We start from the raw sequence: 19,962 nt of genomic DNA on the forward strand, positions 1-19,962 counted from the left end.
ACAATCAACAGGTCACAACAAGTATAGTTTCACACCTGTAAATAAACACAACGGTCAGTGATTCCTCTTTTAATGTCTCTTACTATTTTGTTTGTTTTAACGTAAAAACGGAAAAACTTTGTTTTGAATTTCGTGCAAAGCTTCACAAGGAGTATCTACGCTAGCCATCCCTAATTTAGTAGTGTAAAACTAGAGGGAAGGCAGCTAGTAATCACCATCCACCGCCAACTCTTGGACCACTCTTTTACCAACGAATAGTGGGATTGACTGTCATATTGTAACGTCCCTACAGCTGAAAAAGTGAGCATGTTTGGTGGGATGGGGATTCGAACTTACACCCAATTAAATAATTTTCCACTGCAGATGTGGATACGCGACAAATTTGCTACTAATTATACTGAATTAGATTTTTTAAAAATAATTCATGTTTTAATCTGTCGGTTTCTAAGAATGAAGGACTTAAGATATATATTTGTCGGGAAGGATGAGATAGAAATATTTTGCTACTGATATGCTTACATTTCGAATCAGTGTTAATGTATGTTTAATTAGCTACTATCAAACGGGCACAACAGGCATTTAGCAGCTAAGTATGTTTTACATTCATAATATTACGGAGTATCAAAATGACAGTTATTCATGTTATGTCAGGTAAATACAAATCTCTTGGATTAAGGTGTAGATACAATATATCATTTTTGGTGCCATTTAACCTCTACTTTAAAATAGCGGTACACATATTTATATAAACTAGTTTATTTACTTTAAGTATTAATGGTATTTCGTAACAGTAATGACTAAACATGTTCATGAGGATAAATCAATATTTTTTTTATTTTTATAAGACAATTTTTAAGATTAAAGAGTTTTGTTTGTTTCATAGCAAAGCCAAAGCCACAGTGGTCTATGTCCTCCGCAGGTAATTGAACTTCAGATGTTAGCGTTATAAGTCTGTAGACTTATTACTATCCCTCAGAATGAAGAGTAAGAAGAAACAGGTGGCGCCGATTTTGATCAGTAATATTAAGAATATATTCAGAAAAAAAAACTATTAATTACATGGACTATTGAAAGAATGTTTTTTTCTAGCTTTTGGTTTGATTTGGGTATTTTTCTTTTGGCTAGACTGTTTAAATCAGGGGTGTGCAACAGGCGGCCCGCGGGCCACAACCCGGCCCGCCAAGCCATTTAGTGTGGCCCTAGTTGTTGTAATCTAACCATGTGGCCTGATCTGTAATCCAACGCAAATGGAATATTTTTAAAAGCATCGATCCTACGGGATTCCCAGGCTTCGACTCGACAAACTTCTAAAATTATCTTTGTTAGAGAGGAGCAGGCCGAATTCGATTGGTCGGCCTCCTTAGGGCATGAATAGGTGACGTGCACTAGCACTATTGTCTACGACTCAACGTCATGTCCTGAACCTCGCCTTCGCCCGCTGGCGACAATTTTCCCTAACCTCTGCTGTCCGTCATTCATTATTGGTGAAAATTTTATTACCTTTTACAGTTACTACAAGAGATTGAAGGTAAATTGATTATTATTTAGCATATTGTTGTGAATTTATTAAAATTTTTGCTTTCAGATGCATCTGATTCTATGTACAGTGTGACCTCGTTATTCGCGGGGGTTACGTTCTTTACCCTCCCGCGAATAGCGAAAACCGCGAATATTGGACGCAGTTTTAAAACGTATATGTATGCGATTATATACTATATGAAATGCTTCCCAAACACTAATGATACTTATACTCATTGATGCAGTAATAATGTAGCAATATTGCATACTGTTATGTATTTCACTAAATTGTACCGTGCGTTACCGGGCTGTGCTTTGCCGTTTGCGTTGTTGGGGAAGCTGAGGCAGTCAGCCAATAGCAGTCCAATCTTGTTTGGTGAAGACGACAATTGATAAAAACGGCTTGATTGAGTAAATACAACAGAAATCTCCTCGAAAAGCCCTTTCAGTCTCTGTGACCTACAAAACGCAGTTCGCGCATAACCCGCGAATATGCGGGGCCGCGAATGGCGAACCGCGAATAGGCGAGGTCACACTGTATTTTGCTATTCTCAATTAATTTAAGTACCGGAAGGCTATGATCGGGATGCCAATTTAGAAACATGTGTTTCTGTCCATAAGAGGTTCCATGTGTAAATAAATTCTATGTTTTTTTCTACTTTGCTATTTTCGTGAGAATAATTTTTGTTTTGATTTCAGGGCTAGTAAAATGTCAGCAGTTAAGAAACGAAAAATTGATGATGAGGGAAGGTTATTCAACAGTGAATGGTGCACAAAATATCTTGTTGTCCCACATAATCAAGGTGTTGTCTGCCTCGTCTGTCAAACTACAATTGCAGTCATGAAAGAGTACATTATTAAGCGACATTACGCAACTAAGCACTCCTCCCAGTTTGATGAAATTGTTGGTCAGGCACGAAAGGACAAAATTGAACATTTAAAACATCCATTGAAAAGCAACAAGGTGTTTTTACCACTTTCAAGAAAAATTCAGAACTGGTGACAAAACTGAGTTTTAAGCTTTTTTTGAATGTATGGCAGAAAAGGAAAGCCTTTCAGTGATGGAGAATTTATTAAAATTGTTTAACAATATTCACAGAATATGCATGTCCAGAGAAAAAAATATTTGGTGGAGCAAACTTGCCTTTCCCGCTTTACTGTCTCACGCAGGACAAAAGATCTTTCAGAGGACATCAAAGAAACTTTGAAAGAGAGATTGAATTCGTGTGAAGCTTTTAGTCTGGCTTTGGATGAAAGCACTGATATCAATGACACATCCCAACTTGTCATTTTCATCAGAGCTGTTACTGCAGGCTTTGATGTTTTCGAAGAGTTTTTAGATATGGCAAGCCTTTCCTCCACAACCACAGGACAGGATATTTGTGAACAAGTGCTTAAGGTTGTAGAAAAGTTTGAACTGAATCCTTATAAATTATGTGGTGTTACAACAGATGGTGCTCCTTCCATGACAGGTAGGACAAATGGATTCACCAAGAAATTTCTAACTGCAATTGGAGCACAAGACGTAGTTGTAAGCCATTGCATTATTCACCAAGAGAGCTTGTGCACCAAAGTTCTGGATTTTGCAGAAGTCATGAAAAATGTCGTCCAATGCGTAAATTATATTCGAACACGAGGATTAAATCATCGACAATTTAAAACTTTTTTTAGATGAGCTGGACAGTGAGTATTCAGATGTTTTGTACTTCTCTGCTGTACGTTGGCTTAGTAGAGCTGCTACTTTGAAGAGATTCTGGAATCTGCGAGAGGAGATTAAGTTCTTCATGGAGAGCAAACGTCAGAATGTGGACTTCTTGAGCAATGAGAACTGGCTGAATGACTTAGCATTCCTCACAGACATTACACAGCATCTGTCTGATTTAAACTTAAAACTACAAGGGAAAAGTCAACTTGTGAATAAGTTGTTTGAGCATATTTGTGCTTTTGAGAAGAAATTGGAACTTTTCCAGGTTCAGTTGAGAAGAGCCATATTGACCCATTTTACATGTCTTGCAACCAGGAAACTGGAATTTCCTAATCTGGATTGCACCAAATATGGAACCAGTGTACAAAAGCTGCGTGATGAGTTTGCAAACAGATTTCCAGATTTCAGACAAACTGAAATTAGATTGAAATTGTTCGCTCAACCTTTTGATTTGGCAGTGGAAGACAGTCCTGATGATTGCCAAATGGAACTCATTGAACTGCAGGCTGACATGGACACTAAAAGGAAATTCTCTGAAAACAGTTTGCTAGACTTTTACAAACTCTGTGTACGTGAAAAGTTTCCCAATTTGTCCCGTCATGTACAAAGAATTGCCTCCCTTTTTGGTAACATCTACTGCTGTGAGCAATTTTTCTCCAAAATGAAGCTCATCAAAACCAAATGTAGAAGTCAGCTGACTGATGAACATTTGACCAGTCAGTTAAGAGTGGCAACCACTTCTGTCAAAGCTGATATTGACAAGCTCTGCAAGGACTCTAAATTTCAAGTGTCGCACTAAAATGATCACTCATGCAAAAATATAAAATATTATTGCTTGCATTTTGAGAATTTTTTTTTAATTTATTGTGCATGTACACGAATAAGCTTGTTTTTTAAGTGGCCCCGCTTGATTGATGAAGTTGGTTATATGGCCCACCGACGAAAAATGTTGCACACCCCTGGTTTAAATGATATATTCTTGCTCTCGTGTACTTATAGACTAACTTCCTATCTCTAGTGAGTCTTAATCATTTTCTTTCGTTTTCATTTTTCCAATTTTGGTAGGTATTCCATTTTCCAGGAATTTATTACTACTTTTTGCTGCAACAGTTTTTATTAAAACTAGGAATTTCTAGAGTTAAATTAATTTAATGTTAAGACAATTAACTACATATATAACCCAAAGCAATGTGTTAGAGGGATATACCTCATGGAGAGGGTTTCATTCGAAGCTGAAGCATTGGTTTTATGATAGTACATAGTTCTGTAGGTAGCACATTCCACGATTAATTTTGGCGACATAGGGTTGTGCATGGCCTCTAAGTGTTATGGTCAAATGTCAAGATTCGCTCAGAAAAAAAAAAACAGTCAAAAGGCTGGCCGTGGATGCTGTTGTCTTACTGCCTTTTCTATCGTGTATTAATAATAGATAGATATTTGAGTAAGGAAGCACATTATGTTGATATAATATTATATGGACAAATGACAATTTATAAGCATAATGAAGAATATTATCGATGGTTGAACATACAACATGTTTCAATAGAACATTGGACTCTTTCATTTAGGTACGATCTGTACAGGGTTTAAATGTATAATAACAAAGACAAAAGACATAAGGATTAAACGTTATGGAAATTATGTCAGTAGGTGTCACGGTTCTGTATAAAGGTCAAGTCTTATAAAGTGCATGAATGATCAATAGCCCTTGTAAAATACGGTCGATGTTGCTGGAGCTATTACGGTTTAGTGAGAGGTCATTTGCTATGATGGTTTCTACATTTTCTACTTTTGCCAAAGAGTTGGCTATAGAAGGTGTTAACTAGCACTTTCTCTCTAGCCTATCACTTAAATTTGGGAAACCTATATACAGTTTAGCTCTTGTTTAGCTTTGTGCAAAATGTAACAAACAAATAAATGGAACGAAAAAGTTTATCTTCCTGAGTAACTATTAAGATACATAAATAAAACAAAAATTAAAAGCCTAAATTTATAGGATACTTCAAAAGCTTTAAATGTAAAATATGCATGCTTATAGTTTGAGTAAAATTATGTGCAGTAGATATTGTATAAATAATAGATTTTTAGTTTAAACTGTATTTTTGTGTCTGGTTTTCTGGAGGTTTTACATTTGTATGTACTGCTATATACACTAAAATCGTTTCAAAGTATTGAAATTGAGCGAGGTCCAATACTTAACGTGTTGGCCCGGCATGGCCAGGTGGGATAAGGCGTTCGACTCGTAATCTGTGGGTCGCAGGTTCGAATCTCGGTCGCACCAAACATGCTCGCCCTTTCAGCCGTGGGAGCGTTATAATGTGACGGTCAATCCCACTATTCGTTGGTAAAAGAGTAGCCCAAGAGTTGGCGGTGGGTGGTGATGACTAGCTGCCTTCCCTCTAGTCTTACATTGCTAAATTAGGGACGGCTAGCACAGATAGCCCTCGAGTAGCTTTGTGCGAAATTCAAAAACAAACAAACAAACAAAACAAACAAACTTAACGTGCTCCGAGAATAAACAATTACTGAGATGATGTTGTCCATTAGTAACGAACTCACGAAGAAGTTTGTTGTAAACGTTTCTGTTTTTCTATGAGGATCTTCCCCACGGCTGGTTATCTTTATTTACTCTTAGTTTATCTTCAGGTGAATGCTCTCCCACACGGGTTTTGTACTTTTCAAGTTATAATGATTTGAATTTTAGTTTATTTCAGAGTTTTTCCTTGTAAGATATCTATTGTTTTATAGGATAATGTTCACCCCATGTCACGAATCAGTTTTAGAAAAGTGTCGTACCTGCTACTGACTGGCTATCTATTTCGAAAGTTTGTTTGGATTCTTTTATCGGCTATCGATATTGTAATTTCGATTATCTTATCAGGCATCGTGCGTTGACTACCAGTATTAAGCTGGATATATATTTCATTATCCAACGAGCTGTTGCTAGGGTAACCATTGCTCATTTGTTTTTCCAATGTTCCAGAATACAGGAGAGGCGGATTTTAGGTTTTACTTTGTTGAAGACTGTTTCTAGACCGTGAGTTAAAGGATCATAAAAAAACGACAGGTGGATTTTTACTTCAGCTGAATTCTAATCATTTCAGATTATTTTTTTTTTAGTTTCGCGTAAAGCTACTCGAGGACTATCTGCGCTAACCGTCCCTACTTTAGCAGTGTAAGACTAGAGGGAATGCAGCTAGTCATCATCACTCACAGCCAACTCTTGGGCTACTTTTTTACCAACAAATAATGGGATTGACCGTCACATTATAAAGCCCCCGCGACTGAAAGAGCGAGCATGTTTGGTGCGACGAAGATTGGAACCCGCGACCCTCAGATTATGAGTCGAACGCCTTAACCCAGCTGGCTATGTCGGGCCTTCAAGTTGTTACGTTTATGTACGGGTATAGCTAAGTTTGTGATATATTCAGCCCACAGTGAGGTTGTGTCACGTCGTGTTGGTATTCATTTTGTTAATATTTTTAAATCTCAATTTAAAGCTAATACTTACTTATTTCGAGTTCTCACGGTTTTGGTTACGCATTAAACTGTCAGATTTCTATAGTATTTATCGCGACTCTGGGCATTTAGTAAGGGAGGGTTATGTATTATACAGTAATTTGGAATGATAATTTCGTTTGATTTTTATTGATTTTCAGTTTGTTTTAGCTCATTTTATTATTTATAAGTTTGGTAATATTTTTTTTGTTTTTGTTACTATTAATTTTCTTTATACGTATCTTAAGTAATTATTTTTCATTAACGCTTCATTATAATCCAGAAAAGTACAGTGATTAGCATGATAAGTTTGATAGATTGATGAATTTTTATTTATACCCCCTCCACGAGGGCGGATTAATAAAGACAAACAAACAAAAAAACAATAGACAAAACGTGCCAGATTCTGAATGTGAGGCTCCTTGCTTCGTGCTCTCTTAATGCTAAGAAACTGTTTCACATAATGGAGTCGTGGGTGCGTTATAATAGCCATACTAGAATTTCACTTTGTTTTCATTTTACATAAGTAGTCTATTGAAGAGTGGGCGGTGGGTGGTATTGACAAGTTGTCTTTCATTTTGTTTGACACTTCAAAATTAGGAAAACCAGAAACCTTTCGTTTAGCCTTGCGCGAAATTTAGCAAATCTAAGCATTCAATATTTTGAAATTTTCGAATTATTTATTTAGCTGTTTAATAACAGAGGACTAATGGCTGTGTTATATCAGTAGAAGCTAGCGACCAAGAGACAAGCCAGAAAGAAAGCAAAGGTTTACCAATGATCAATAGAAACAAAACAAAACAAAGAGCACATCAAACTATTCGTTAATATTTAGTTTAGATATCTTTATTTATTTAAAATGTTAAATTAATCCTGAAATTGATTTTTAACTTACATCAAATATTGCTTGAAAAAATATGATTTCCACATTTTATATTCGTTATATGAAAGAATAAGTTTCGTTGGTATTGAAGGACAAAAACAGGGTTCCAGTTCATTACGTTCGTTTTTTGTCACTATTTGAGGAAATAGGTTTTTAGAAGTGTATGAAGAAAATTAGCCGTTTCCACCTTTGTATTAAAATAACAAAGCAAAACAAAAACACATAGAAGACTTTTTGTTAATATTTTCATCATTCTGTGAAGGAACAGGGGCGTTAGTTATGTATTCACTTTTTAAATAAAAATTTAGTGTCAGTTTTTGCGTAACTGTTATGAGAAAAACAATGTTTTATTTGTATTCTAAGTACTAATTTTAAAGGCAAGTCTTTTAAATATTGTATTACTGATATTTGAAGAAACGTGGTTTCTAAGTGAAGAAAAGGTACCCTGGCTATTTTAGGTATCGTATTATTATTCATTACGTATTATCCACAAAAAGTCTTCCAAAATTACATCGCTACGTTAAAGCTAATTTTTGTCGTCGTCTAATTAAATAACAGTAAACAATTATTAAAGCACACTGTTTACGATTTTCGACTTTCTTTTTAGTAATAGAGTAAATATGATCCATAAAATTAGAGTCTCTAAATATCTTGGAACGATTAATCTCTCGCTACTATCTGAGGGTTGAGTAAGATCAAGATATTCGACATGATTAGGCTAAAGAATGCTTGAACGTTAGACACTAATACCAGACGGGACACAAATCTATAACAGAGAATCTAATATACTTGTGGCTGCTGCCATCTAGTGGCAAAACTTAAATTACTAGCTACCATAATAATAACTTTGTAATGTAACGATCACAAATGCTCATCCAGATAGAACTAGTCATCAGTAACGCTTGGAAAAGTAAAGCATGTATAAAGATAGGGGAGAATACATTTTTTGTACTGCATGGTTAAACTTTCGTCGTGAACTCATGAAAGTGAGAAATAAAGATACATCTCGCGGCTAACAATTCTATACAATTTTCGTCTGTCAATCAAATGGATTATTTCTCTACAAAAAACGAAAACAAAAAACAACACCCCCAAAAAAACAAATTTTAAAATAGCTGTAATACATTTCCTGACATTTTAATGCGGTTTTTAGATTGTTTATAGAGCACTTGTGAAAAGATACTAATTGAAATATTACTTTGGTATCGTGTTTTCTTTTCTCCGTTTGTTTTCTACACGTAATCACGTATAAAGTTTACTTACCAAAGCGCATCCGATTGCTACGAGATTTTGCCTTCATTAGAAGCGATAATTTTATTAGGTGTCTGTTCAGAGGAGAAAGCTAGAATATTGTATTAACTGTTTTGATTTTTTTAAATTTAAATATAATTATAATCATTATATTTAAAAACATGAGATAACATGCACAAACATGTATAAATATATAAGGTTATTTGTCATTTTATTTGTAATCATAAATATTATATTAGAGTCAAAATACTAGGAAAGGTTAAAAGTCACATGTAAAAATTAAATTTAATTTTGTATCAGTACTTTTTTGATAAACAGTAGTATTTAGGAGCATGGTGAAACGGGTTATAAAACACACACGTGGATGGTTGGTTTGGTTTGTTTCGAATTTTGCACAAAGATATTCGAGGGATATCTGCGGTAGCTGTCCCTAATTTAGAAGTGTCAGACTCTTGAACTACGCTTTCACCAACAAATGGTGGGATTGACCTTAACATTATAACGCTCCTACAGCTGAAAGGACAAGCATTTTGGTGTGATGGGGATTCGAACCTGGGACCCGCCAGTTACGAGTCGAGTGCCTTAATCACTTGGCCATGCCGGGCCGAACCTACGTGTATAGCTTGTATGTGAAAATTAACCTGCTAACTGAAAAGATTTTTGATTTAATTATAAATATATATTTAGTGACGAATGAAAACATTAATAAATGATTAAAAAGTGTCAATGAACAGGTTTATCCGCAATGTTTTGTGTCCACCTCAAATTCCGATATTGTAATGTTAAAACAACACTGTGTAAGTTTGGCCAAGAGTACATTTCTGTTTAACGTTAAGCACAAACCTACACAATGGGCTATCTGTGCTCTGTCCACCGTGGATATCGAAACCCGAATTCTAGCTCTGTAAGTCCACAGACACACTGCTGTGTTACTGGGGGGAGGGGCTTGTCAAGACTGTATCTGAATGCTTTAACCAGGTTAAGTGTGTCTTGGTGTTTATCAAAATGGTTAAAAGAATACCTTATAGGTCAAAAGTTGAAATAAATATTCCATTATGTGTTGAAACAACAGTGTAATAGTAATCAAACTAAAAACAAACATATGCATCTCTTGCAACCGTGTTATTCTGATCCAGTCTGTAGAAAGCAATGCACCGCCTGGAGATAGATAGATTTTAGTCTTATTGGGTTGTTGATGATGCACAAAACTACACAGTGGGCTGTCTGTGTTATACCCACCATGAATACCAAAACCCTATTTGTAGTGTTATGAGCCTTTGCACTCGCCGCTGAGCCACGGTGTTCAGAGAGTTTTAAAACTGTAACTCTTTATAAATACACATAACTATTTTAGAATGGACTTTTTTGCTGAAATTAAATCGAAGTGTGTGTGTGTATGTATGAGGGGAACAGTGGGGCTGACAGGACGTTTTATAAAGCGTTTGTTGAGAGATAACAACTCTGATACGAGTTTTAACAATCCAATAAAATGGATGAAAACGTTTTCTGGTGTGTCTTCTATCTTTTCAGTAGAAGTTCCGAGGTTATGGCTTAACTATACGGATACATTCGGACTCGTCTGTATACAGTGTTATAACACTCAACGACTCTTAACTTTAATATATATATATATATTTAACGTTAACTTGTAGATACATTTTTTTTCCAATTTCTTTACATTTACCTAATTTATTAAAATAAAATCTAATTAATAATAGTCCGGATTCGTTTTTTGATATGGGTATAATTTGTTGTAGTTTTTACAGCTTATTCTTAAAGTTATTATTTGTTTTATAAGGTACGACAGCTTTACACGACGAAAATGAAATAAAAATTGACTCAGGGTTAAGTCAGCGGGCTTATAACGCAAAAAATCGAGTTTCGATATCCGCGTGGGCAGAACACAGATAATCCATTGTGCAGCTTTATGTTTTACAACAAAGAAACAAAAACATTAAGCGCTTCAGACATTATATTGTTTTCTGTAATATCACCTAATTCACAATATTTACAATCATACAATACGATTGTACTGAGTTGCAAAACACTCAGGTATACAACTTCTGTACAGTTCAGGATTACAGAGTAATATCTATAGAAGAACACAAGGAATAAAGTTCCTATTGCACAGGGTGTTCGGAAAGTCACTGTGCAGTTTTGTCTGTTAATAAATATATTTGTCGGAAAGTCACTGTGCAGTTTTATCTGTTAATAAATATATTTGTTTGTTTTTGAATTTCGCACAAAGCTACTCGAGGGCTATCTGTGCTAGCCGTCCCTAATTTAGCAGTGCAAGACTAGAGGGAAGGCAGCTAGTCATCACCACCCACCGCCAACTCTTGGGCTACTCTTTTACCAACGAAGAGTAGGATTAACCGAAACATTACAACGCCCCCACGGCTGAAAGGGCGAGCATGTTTGGCGCGACGGGGATGCGAACCCGTGACTCTCAGATTACGAATCGCACGCCTTAACACGCTTGGCCATGCCGGGCCTAATAAATATATAAGTGCACAGTGACTTTCCGAACACCCTGTAGCATTCAGACTTGTCGCTGTGCCAGTTGAGGGTGTGGGATGTCAAAAGACGTGCAGATAAAAAGTGTTTACTACAATAATAAACCCTTGGTTAATCTAAATATTGATCAGTGTAGCTTAAATTTATTTCTGCTTGAATTACATAAATTTTGTTTATCGTGCAATTCCTATCGCTTGTAAATATTTACACATATTTTAATTCGTAAAGGTCCGGCATGATTAGGTGGTTAAGACACTCGACTCGTAATCTGAGGGTGGCGGGTTCGAATTTCCCTCACACCAAACGTGCTCGCCCTTTCAGCCGTGGGGGCGTTATAATGTTACGGTCAATCCCACTATTTGTTGGTAAAAGAGTAGCCCAAGAGCCAAGAGTTGGCGGTGGGTGGTGATGACTAGCTACGTTCCCTCTAGTCTTACACTGCAAAATTAGGGACGACTAGCGCAGATAGCCCTCGTGTAGCTTTGCGCGAAATTCAAAACAAACCAAATCAGTTAGTAAAACTTAGCTTAGATATTCATAATGTTAATAAGTAATTCACATTTGACGCCTTCTTTCTTTGCTGTGTCTTCGTATTTTGTCAGGGTACTTTATCATCCTTAGTTCTGACATGCTGTAAAAAAAATCCCACTAACTTTCGAACATCAAGAAAAATCACATGTTTGTAAGAAAATTATTTTGTCGTTATCAGCTTCCAAAAAACATTAAGACAATAAGGTAACATTATGAAAGTCGCTTTGAAATATTTTTACATTGTTTTATTATAATGACATTAATTCAAACTCTTGTACAGCTCCTCCGCTGGGACAGCGGTAAGCCTACAGATTTAAAACGCTAAAATCAGGGGTTCGATTCCACTAGATGGATACAGCAGATAGCCCCTGTGGCTTTACTAGATAATTGCAGTGAGATGTTTTTGTTGCTGTTGTTATTTTGCTGATAATTCCAGTAACACAATTTTTTGTTCGTTGTTGTTTCTGCCGTTAACTCCAATAACACTTTTTTGTTGTTTTTCTGACGATAACTCCAGTAACATGGTTTTATTTTTTTACTTACAACAATGTTGAGAGAATTAGTCGTACATATAACCCATGTACCACTTCATGATGTTACAAGCTGATTATTTTGTCTGAAAAAACTTCTATTCGAAGTGATTTTCTATACAAAACTAGAATATTGTACAATAAAATACTAGTAATTGCGTGTGTGTGTGTTTTCTTATAGGAAAGCCACATCGGGCTGAGTCTACCGAGAGGAAACGAAACAAGTAATTGATAAATATATGTAATCTTCAACTATATATTTAGTATAGTAGTAAGCAGATGAGGTAAATATGTTAATTTGCCCAGACTGGTGAACTTACAAATAAAATTGATAAAGAAAGGAAAATAGTCGTTGTTTGTTGTTAATTACAAAACTACACAGAAAGGCATCGAGGGTTTATCCACCACAGGAACCGAAACCTCGTTTTAGCAGTAGAAACCCAGACATACCATTGTGCTAGTAGAGTGTCTATATGATTAAACATAGCAAGTTTTAGAGTACTAATACTAAATACTGCCACCTTCACGGGGGCTAAGCAGTAAGTGTGACGCTAGAAACCAAGGTTTGATACCTACGGTGGCCAACAAGCACAGTTTATTGTATTTGAGTATGTGTTTCAGTTCTCTTGTTGGCGAAGCATGATCTCTTGAAGGATAACAGATGTGATACTATGTCACTAAAGGATAACGGATGTGAAAATGTGTCACTAAAGGATAACGGATGTGATACTATGTCACTAAAGGATAACGGATGTGATACTATGTCACTAAAGGATAACGGATGTGAAAATGTGTCACTAAAGGATAACGGATGTGAAAATGTGTCACTAAAGGATAACAGATGTGATACTATGTCACTAAAGGATAACGGATGTGATACTATGTCACTAAAGGATAACGGATGTGATACTATGTCACTAAAGGATAACGGATGTGATACTATGTCACTAAAGGATAACAGATGTGATACTATGTCACTAAAGGATAACAAATGTGATACTATGTCACTAAAGGATAACGGATGTGATACTATGTCACTAAAGGATAACGGATGTGAAAATGTGTCACTAAAGGATAACGGATGTGATACTATGTCACTAAAGGATAACGGATGTGATACTATGTCACTAAAGGATAACGGATGTGAAAATGTGTCACTAAAGGATAACGGATGTGATACTATGTCACTAAAGGATAACGGATGTGAAAATGTGTCACTAAAGGATAACGGATGTGATACTATGTCACTAAAGGATAACGGATGTGAAAATGTGTCACTAAAGGATAACGGATGTGAAAATGTGTCACTAAAGGATAACGGATGTGAAAATGTGTCACTAAAGGATAACAGATGGGATACTATGTCACTAAAGGATAACGGATGTGATACTATGTCACTAAAGGATAACGGATGTGATACTATGTCACTAAAGGATAACGATATACTATGTCACTAAAGGATAACGGATGTGATACTATGTCACTAAAGGATAACAAATGTGATACTATGTCACTAAAGGATAACGGATGTGATACTATGTCACTAAAGGATAACAAATGTGATACTATGTCACTAAAGGATAACAGATGTGATACTGTATCACAATTAAACTTAATAAAACTTTTAAACACCTCACAAGTTGTCTTTTTTTTTTTTTACCGGCACAGTAAAAACAAACTGTTGATGAAGTATGTTTTATAGCAAAGAAAATGTCAAAGTTTCCACCGCCTTCGTACGGTTATTATAGCTACGTTTTAAATTAATTTTTACATAGCTATGTCCCACTATAGAGCAGAGTATGTCTACAAGGTTGAATTTTATTCAAAACATACGTTATTTTGAAATTAAGCACAATGCCACACAATGGGCTATTTGTGCTTTGCCCACCACAGGTATCGACACTCGAATTCTGGCGTTGTAGGTCTGCAGACACTCCACTGTGCTACTGGGGGCTTTGAAAGGAACGCCCTTAACACCTATTTCTTCCTTTTTTACATCTTTAATGTCATTATGTACATGATTGTTGTTTGATAAAGTAACACAATGGGTCATCTGTGCTCTGACCACAGCGAGCATTAAAACCTGGATTCTGGCGTTGTAAGTCCGCATACATTCCGTTGTTTCACTGTGGGGAGGACATTTAAATACACTCTTCATTTTATCGTGTTTTTACCCACACACTTTAGTTATTGAGCACATCGAAAATGTACTCGTAGCCTAAAAAGTAACGTTTCTTGTGTGGCGAGTAGAAGTTGTTAGAGTCAAAGCAAAGAACTGAGCATTGCGCGTGCATTTTCGTCAACTTCAGTATTTTCGAAATTTACTTCATCTTTCTCGATCTCACATGTCTTTTTAACAAACATCGTATAAATGTGATCGATTAACTACTAAAAAACGAACACTTAAAAACTATGAATTAAAGCAGTACTACTTTTACTGAGGGAATTTATTTACTAAAATCACTGGTCGCTTCAAATTTAGAGCCAGAGGTAATCTTTATGGCGAATAATTGTCGTGTTTAAGAAATATTCATGAAGGCAGTAAAATCGTTATCGGTTATGCGCTCGGCGTGTTTGTCGTGTTTTTAACTTCCACCATAAGATGGCCATAGATTTGTAGGCTAGTTTATTTACGTTCAAAAATATTTTTCTATTCGTAAGAAGTATGCTCACATGTATTTGCTGTACTATTGATAGTGCACTTACAAAATATAATAGGGTATAAATATGAATTCGCAAGGGTAGTTAAACAGATAATCGAAACTGTTGTTTTTCCTTGCGTAACGAGCTTAGTTAATGAATAGCGGAAGGCAGAAACCGTGTGTTAAATCGCATACTGTGCCTAAAAATCAAAGGCCTCGTGATATATAACTCTGTTATTGAGGAATCAATGAAAATAAAAGGAACGTTAATTGAGAGAAGTTAGAGGTTCTACTTAACAAATATTCTTCATCAAGTTAGCTGTCTTATTAAAGTTCACGGGCTGCAGATAAGATGATTAATGGGATAATTTGGCGAACCCCTGAGACGCGCATGAAAACGTATATCTCATATGCTTATGTCGTTTGATTTAGTTCGTGCACTTATACGTAAGTATACGTGTATACGGAGAATAAAGGGCACATTGGCCTAGACAAGATTTCCGTCTAATTAGGAAAGTCTCCAGAACTCTTCCATTTACCCGAATATTTTATTTTATTTTATGGCAGAAGGTTCACTATATTTGGGGTGTATATATATATATATAAACAGTAACAAATCAAACAGAACAAAATTAAATGAGAGAAACTGTAATCTAAATGTGGCGTGATTTCTTTCCGAGTCATTAGGCGGGCGAATCAGTTTATCGTGAGATTCAGTTGCTTGCTTTGCTACTCAAAAACCTTATGGGTCAAAAAAAAAACCTTCTTCAGTCGATATATATAGATAGATGGGTGTTTTGAAGATACAAAATTCATTTGCTTTTACGAGAGAATATACTTTCATTTGGTGTTTACAGAACTAACGAAGCCATAAAGTTGATTTTTTTATTGTTTGTTTGTTTGTTTTTTGGAATTTCGCACAAAGCATCGATAGCCCATTATGTAGCTTTGTGATTAACTCCCAATAAACAAACTTCCGCCTCTAGGCAAATATGAAGCATTATAAAATATGAATTACAACTAATGAATGTGATAGAAAAGCGCTTTTTCATACGTTATTCTTCATTATACATATATATATCGAAGAATTTGTTTGTTTGTTTTGGAATTTCGCACAAAGCTATTCGAGGGCTATCTGTGCTAGCCGTCCCTAATTTAGCAGTGTAAGACTAGAGGGAAGGCAGCTAGTCATCACCACCCACCGTCAACTCTTGGGCTACTCTTTTACCAACGAATAGTGGGATTGACCGTACATTATAACGCCCCCACGGCTGGGAGGGCGAGCATGTTGTGGTGCCAAGGGGACTCGAACCCGCGACCCTCAGATTACTAGTCGAACGCTTTAATTCATCTGGCCATGCCGGGCCGTTGCATAACGTCGTATTAGAGATTCACATACTTAATTAATGATTGAAATTTTTTTTAGTAATATTATGTGTCAGTGTTGATTGTCTGCGATGCATAAGATCGAGTTTTCAGCCTTAGAAACTAGGAAGCTTTAATACTTTACGCATTTAAAAAACAAATATAAATTTAATACATTTATTTATTTTGTTATTCCAAAAATACTTTTGTGAGCCTTCAGTTGTTCGTTTGTGACGTAACAGTTGGAATGTTAATAGTGATGCTCCACGAGATTCAAAGCTGGGTGTCATTTTAGCTTAAAGTTATCATTTATCAATGAGTGTGAAGCAAATCTAAGTTATTAGAATCGGGAGTTACTGATGCAAGGAAAGAACAACAAAGAAAAACCCATCGAATAGGCCATGAACAATCATATGAAATTATGTATTAGACACTTTAAGGAAGCAGTTCAAAATCGCAAAAGACCAAAAACCATCGTTTTCTTCCGTATTTCCCTACCTGTAAAGAAATGAGCAAAAATAGTTAATCAGCATTTGATTTTTACAGCAGGAAAACGCATTTTGGGACTTCATCAGCGACTTGAAATAGTTTATCTCTAATAAGTACAACTTGCTTGTTTTACATGCTCGCGTAAAGTTACACAATGGCTACCTGCACAAGCCATCCCTAAATTTGAACTGATAGACTGGACTAGAGGGAAGATAATGAGTTATTAACAACACGAACTGAAAATTCTTATCTTCTCTAATCGAATATTAGGATTTTGCCCCCCGCTAGTACAGCGGTATGTCTCCGGATTTACAACGCTAAAATCAGGGGTTCGATTCCCCTCGGTGGGCTGAGTAAATAGCCTTTGTGGCTTTGCTAAAAGGAAAAACACACAAACACACACATTAGGATTTTACTTATTCTGTTGCGACGCCCTCAAGTGTGAAGCGCGAATTTGTGTGGTAGTGTGACATGAAACAGTGATTATCAGATTCGAAGTACAGCAGGTTTACAGCTAGGTTGCGCTGGTGAAGCAATCCGTCATTTTGGGAACAGCAAAAATCCTTTAATATGGCACGGAAAATTTAAATGTGAGAAGTCGAACAACATGCGGCTTCCTTCTTCATCACGAAGCTGCACAGAAACCTTCTTTTCTGTGCACCTATGCTGTGAAACTGTAGGGATCGAACTCTAATTTTACTAGCGTCATAAGCCATCACGCTTACTGCTGAATTAAACATTGTACGGATTGATTATTATAGTAATTTTGTAACGAACATAAGAGCTAAGAAAAAAGCTAAGCATACGAGCTGCATAAATCCACTCACGTTTTACTGAAAGGTTTGATTTGTTTTCAATTTCGCGCAAAGCTATACGAAGGTAATCTGCGCTACTCATCCCTATTATATCAGCAAAGTACTAAAGGGAAGGCATCTAGTCTTCACTACCCACCGCCGACTCTTGGGTTACTCTTTTACTAACGAATAGTGGGATTGGTCATAACACTGTAACGCCGCCATGGCTAAAAGGGCGAGCTGTTTGATGAGAAGGGGATTCAAACCTGCAAACCTCAGATTAATCGCTAGTCGAGCGCTCTAACCACTTGGCCATGCCGGGGTCTACAATAACAAAGAACTATTTTATATATGTAAAAACGGCTGGTTTGGGTTGAGAAAATGTAGAGGAGCGAACAACGTTTTGACTTCTTCCGGCCATCGTCAGGTTCACAAAGAAAGAAAGAGGTAACTGACCGATAGCTGATCACATGTTTGAAGAGGGTTGTGTAACTGAGTGTCGGAATGTAGAGGGCGTGCTTAGATGTTTGATTATATTTATTAATATAGGTATACCTTTGTTCCTTTATATTGGTTTATTTTGGGCTTGAGTTGCTGTTTAAGTAAGGCTTTTTAATTTTGCGTTTGTTTATGTTTGTTTCTTTATTCAGTATTTGGGTATTTTCTATGGTAATGTTGTGTTTATTTGATTTGCAGTGTTCATAAACGTGTGAAGGTGACTTTTTGTGTTCTTTGAATCTGGTTTTTATTTCTCTGCTTGTTTCTCCAATACAGAAGTCGTGGCAGTTATCGCATTGTATTTCACAAATAATGTTGGTGTGGTGTTTGTCAGTGTAGTTTTTACATGGTATAGACCTCAGTTTTGTGCCTGGTTTTTGAATAAATTTGGTATTAACTGGAATGTCATATTTTTTTCTAGTTTTTGCCAAATGTTGGTTATTTTTCTGCTGATGTCGGGAATATATATTATGCAGCAGTATATGGTTTCGTGATTTTTTGATTCATGAGATGTATTTACTTTTGTTGGTTGATTTTGCTTTTTGTCTAGGTGTGTGCGTATAATGTTTTCTACGGTTTGTGGAGGAAACTTATTTATATTGATCAAGTATTGTTTTATTTTTATCTAATTCGTCGTTAATTTTATCTGGTGAGCGTAGTTTTATGGTTGTGTTTATTTGGTTTCTTAGTAAGTTGAGTTTTTGTTTTGTTTCATGTACTGAGACCCAAGGAATGTATAGTCCATTATGGGTGATTTTTCGGTGGATTTTCTCAACCCAAACCAGCCGTTTTACATATATATTTCTCTACAAGTGGGTTTTCTCGTTATCACTAAAAGAACTATTTTGTTGTTATTTTATTACATAGAGCAATCAGCGAAATCACTAGCTTTGAAGGAAATAATTCGAGATTTCACTTCACTAAAAGTCCAGAAAGTTTAAGCGGAAAGTGTATCGTTTCTTATTAGTTTTGGTTTTTTGTTTCGTGTTTTTAGGCCTAAAACAGTGATTTCATAGATTTCAAATTTGATTTTGTTTGATTGAAAATTCACGCGAAGCTACCTGAGGTCTGTCTGCTATAGCCGCCTTTAATCTAGCAGTGTAAAACTAAAGGGAAGGCAGCTAGTCATCACTACCCAATGCCAACCCTTGGTGTACTCTTTTTACCAACGAATAGTGGATTGACCATCACATGTAATGTTCTCCACGGATGAAAAGGCCGACATGTTCAGAGGGACAGAGATTCGAATTCACGACTCTCCGATTGCTGGTCGAGCGCCCTAACCACTTAGACATGCTGGGGCCGTTTAGTAAAATAAGTATTTGTTAAAACAACATATTTTTATAGATGTAAGTTAATATCCAGTTTGAAATACACTGCTGGCCAAAATCTTAAGGCAAAAATATGCATTTTGCGTTGTTAGACTCAACCACTTATTTGAGTTGAGCTTCGAAAGATGAAAATAAGAAAAGGGGGAAAAAAAAACTTGTTTAGCGTTTAATAGGGAAAATGTGAACACTATGCAATTAGCCTAAATACAAGCTGGTCAAAAGTTTAAGACCATACCAAAAAGAAGTCCTAAACAGGGTAGGAAATGCCCAACAAGAGGTCTCAGTAGTGAGTTGCACGCCTGTCATTGCGAATAACTGCAAACGTTCGCTTTGGCATGGTCGATATAAGCGTTTGCAGAAGGCTGGCTGGAATGTTATTTCAAGTGGTGAAGATGGCTTCACGAAGATCA

The sequence above is a fragment of the Tachypleus tridentatus genome, chromosome 1 (assembly GCF_004210375.1).
Source record: "Tachypleus tridentatus isolate NWPU-2018 chromosome 1, ASM421037v1, whole genome shotgun sequence".
NCBI lineage: Eukaryota > Metazoa > Arthropoda > Merostomata > Xiphosura > Limulidae > Tachypleus > Tachypleus tridentatus.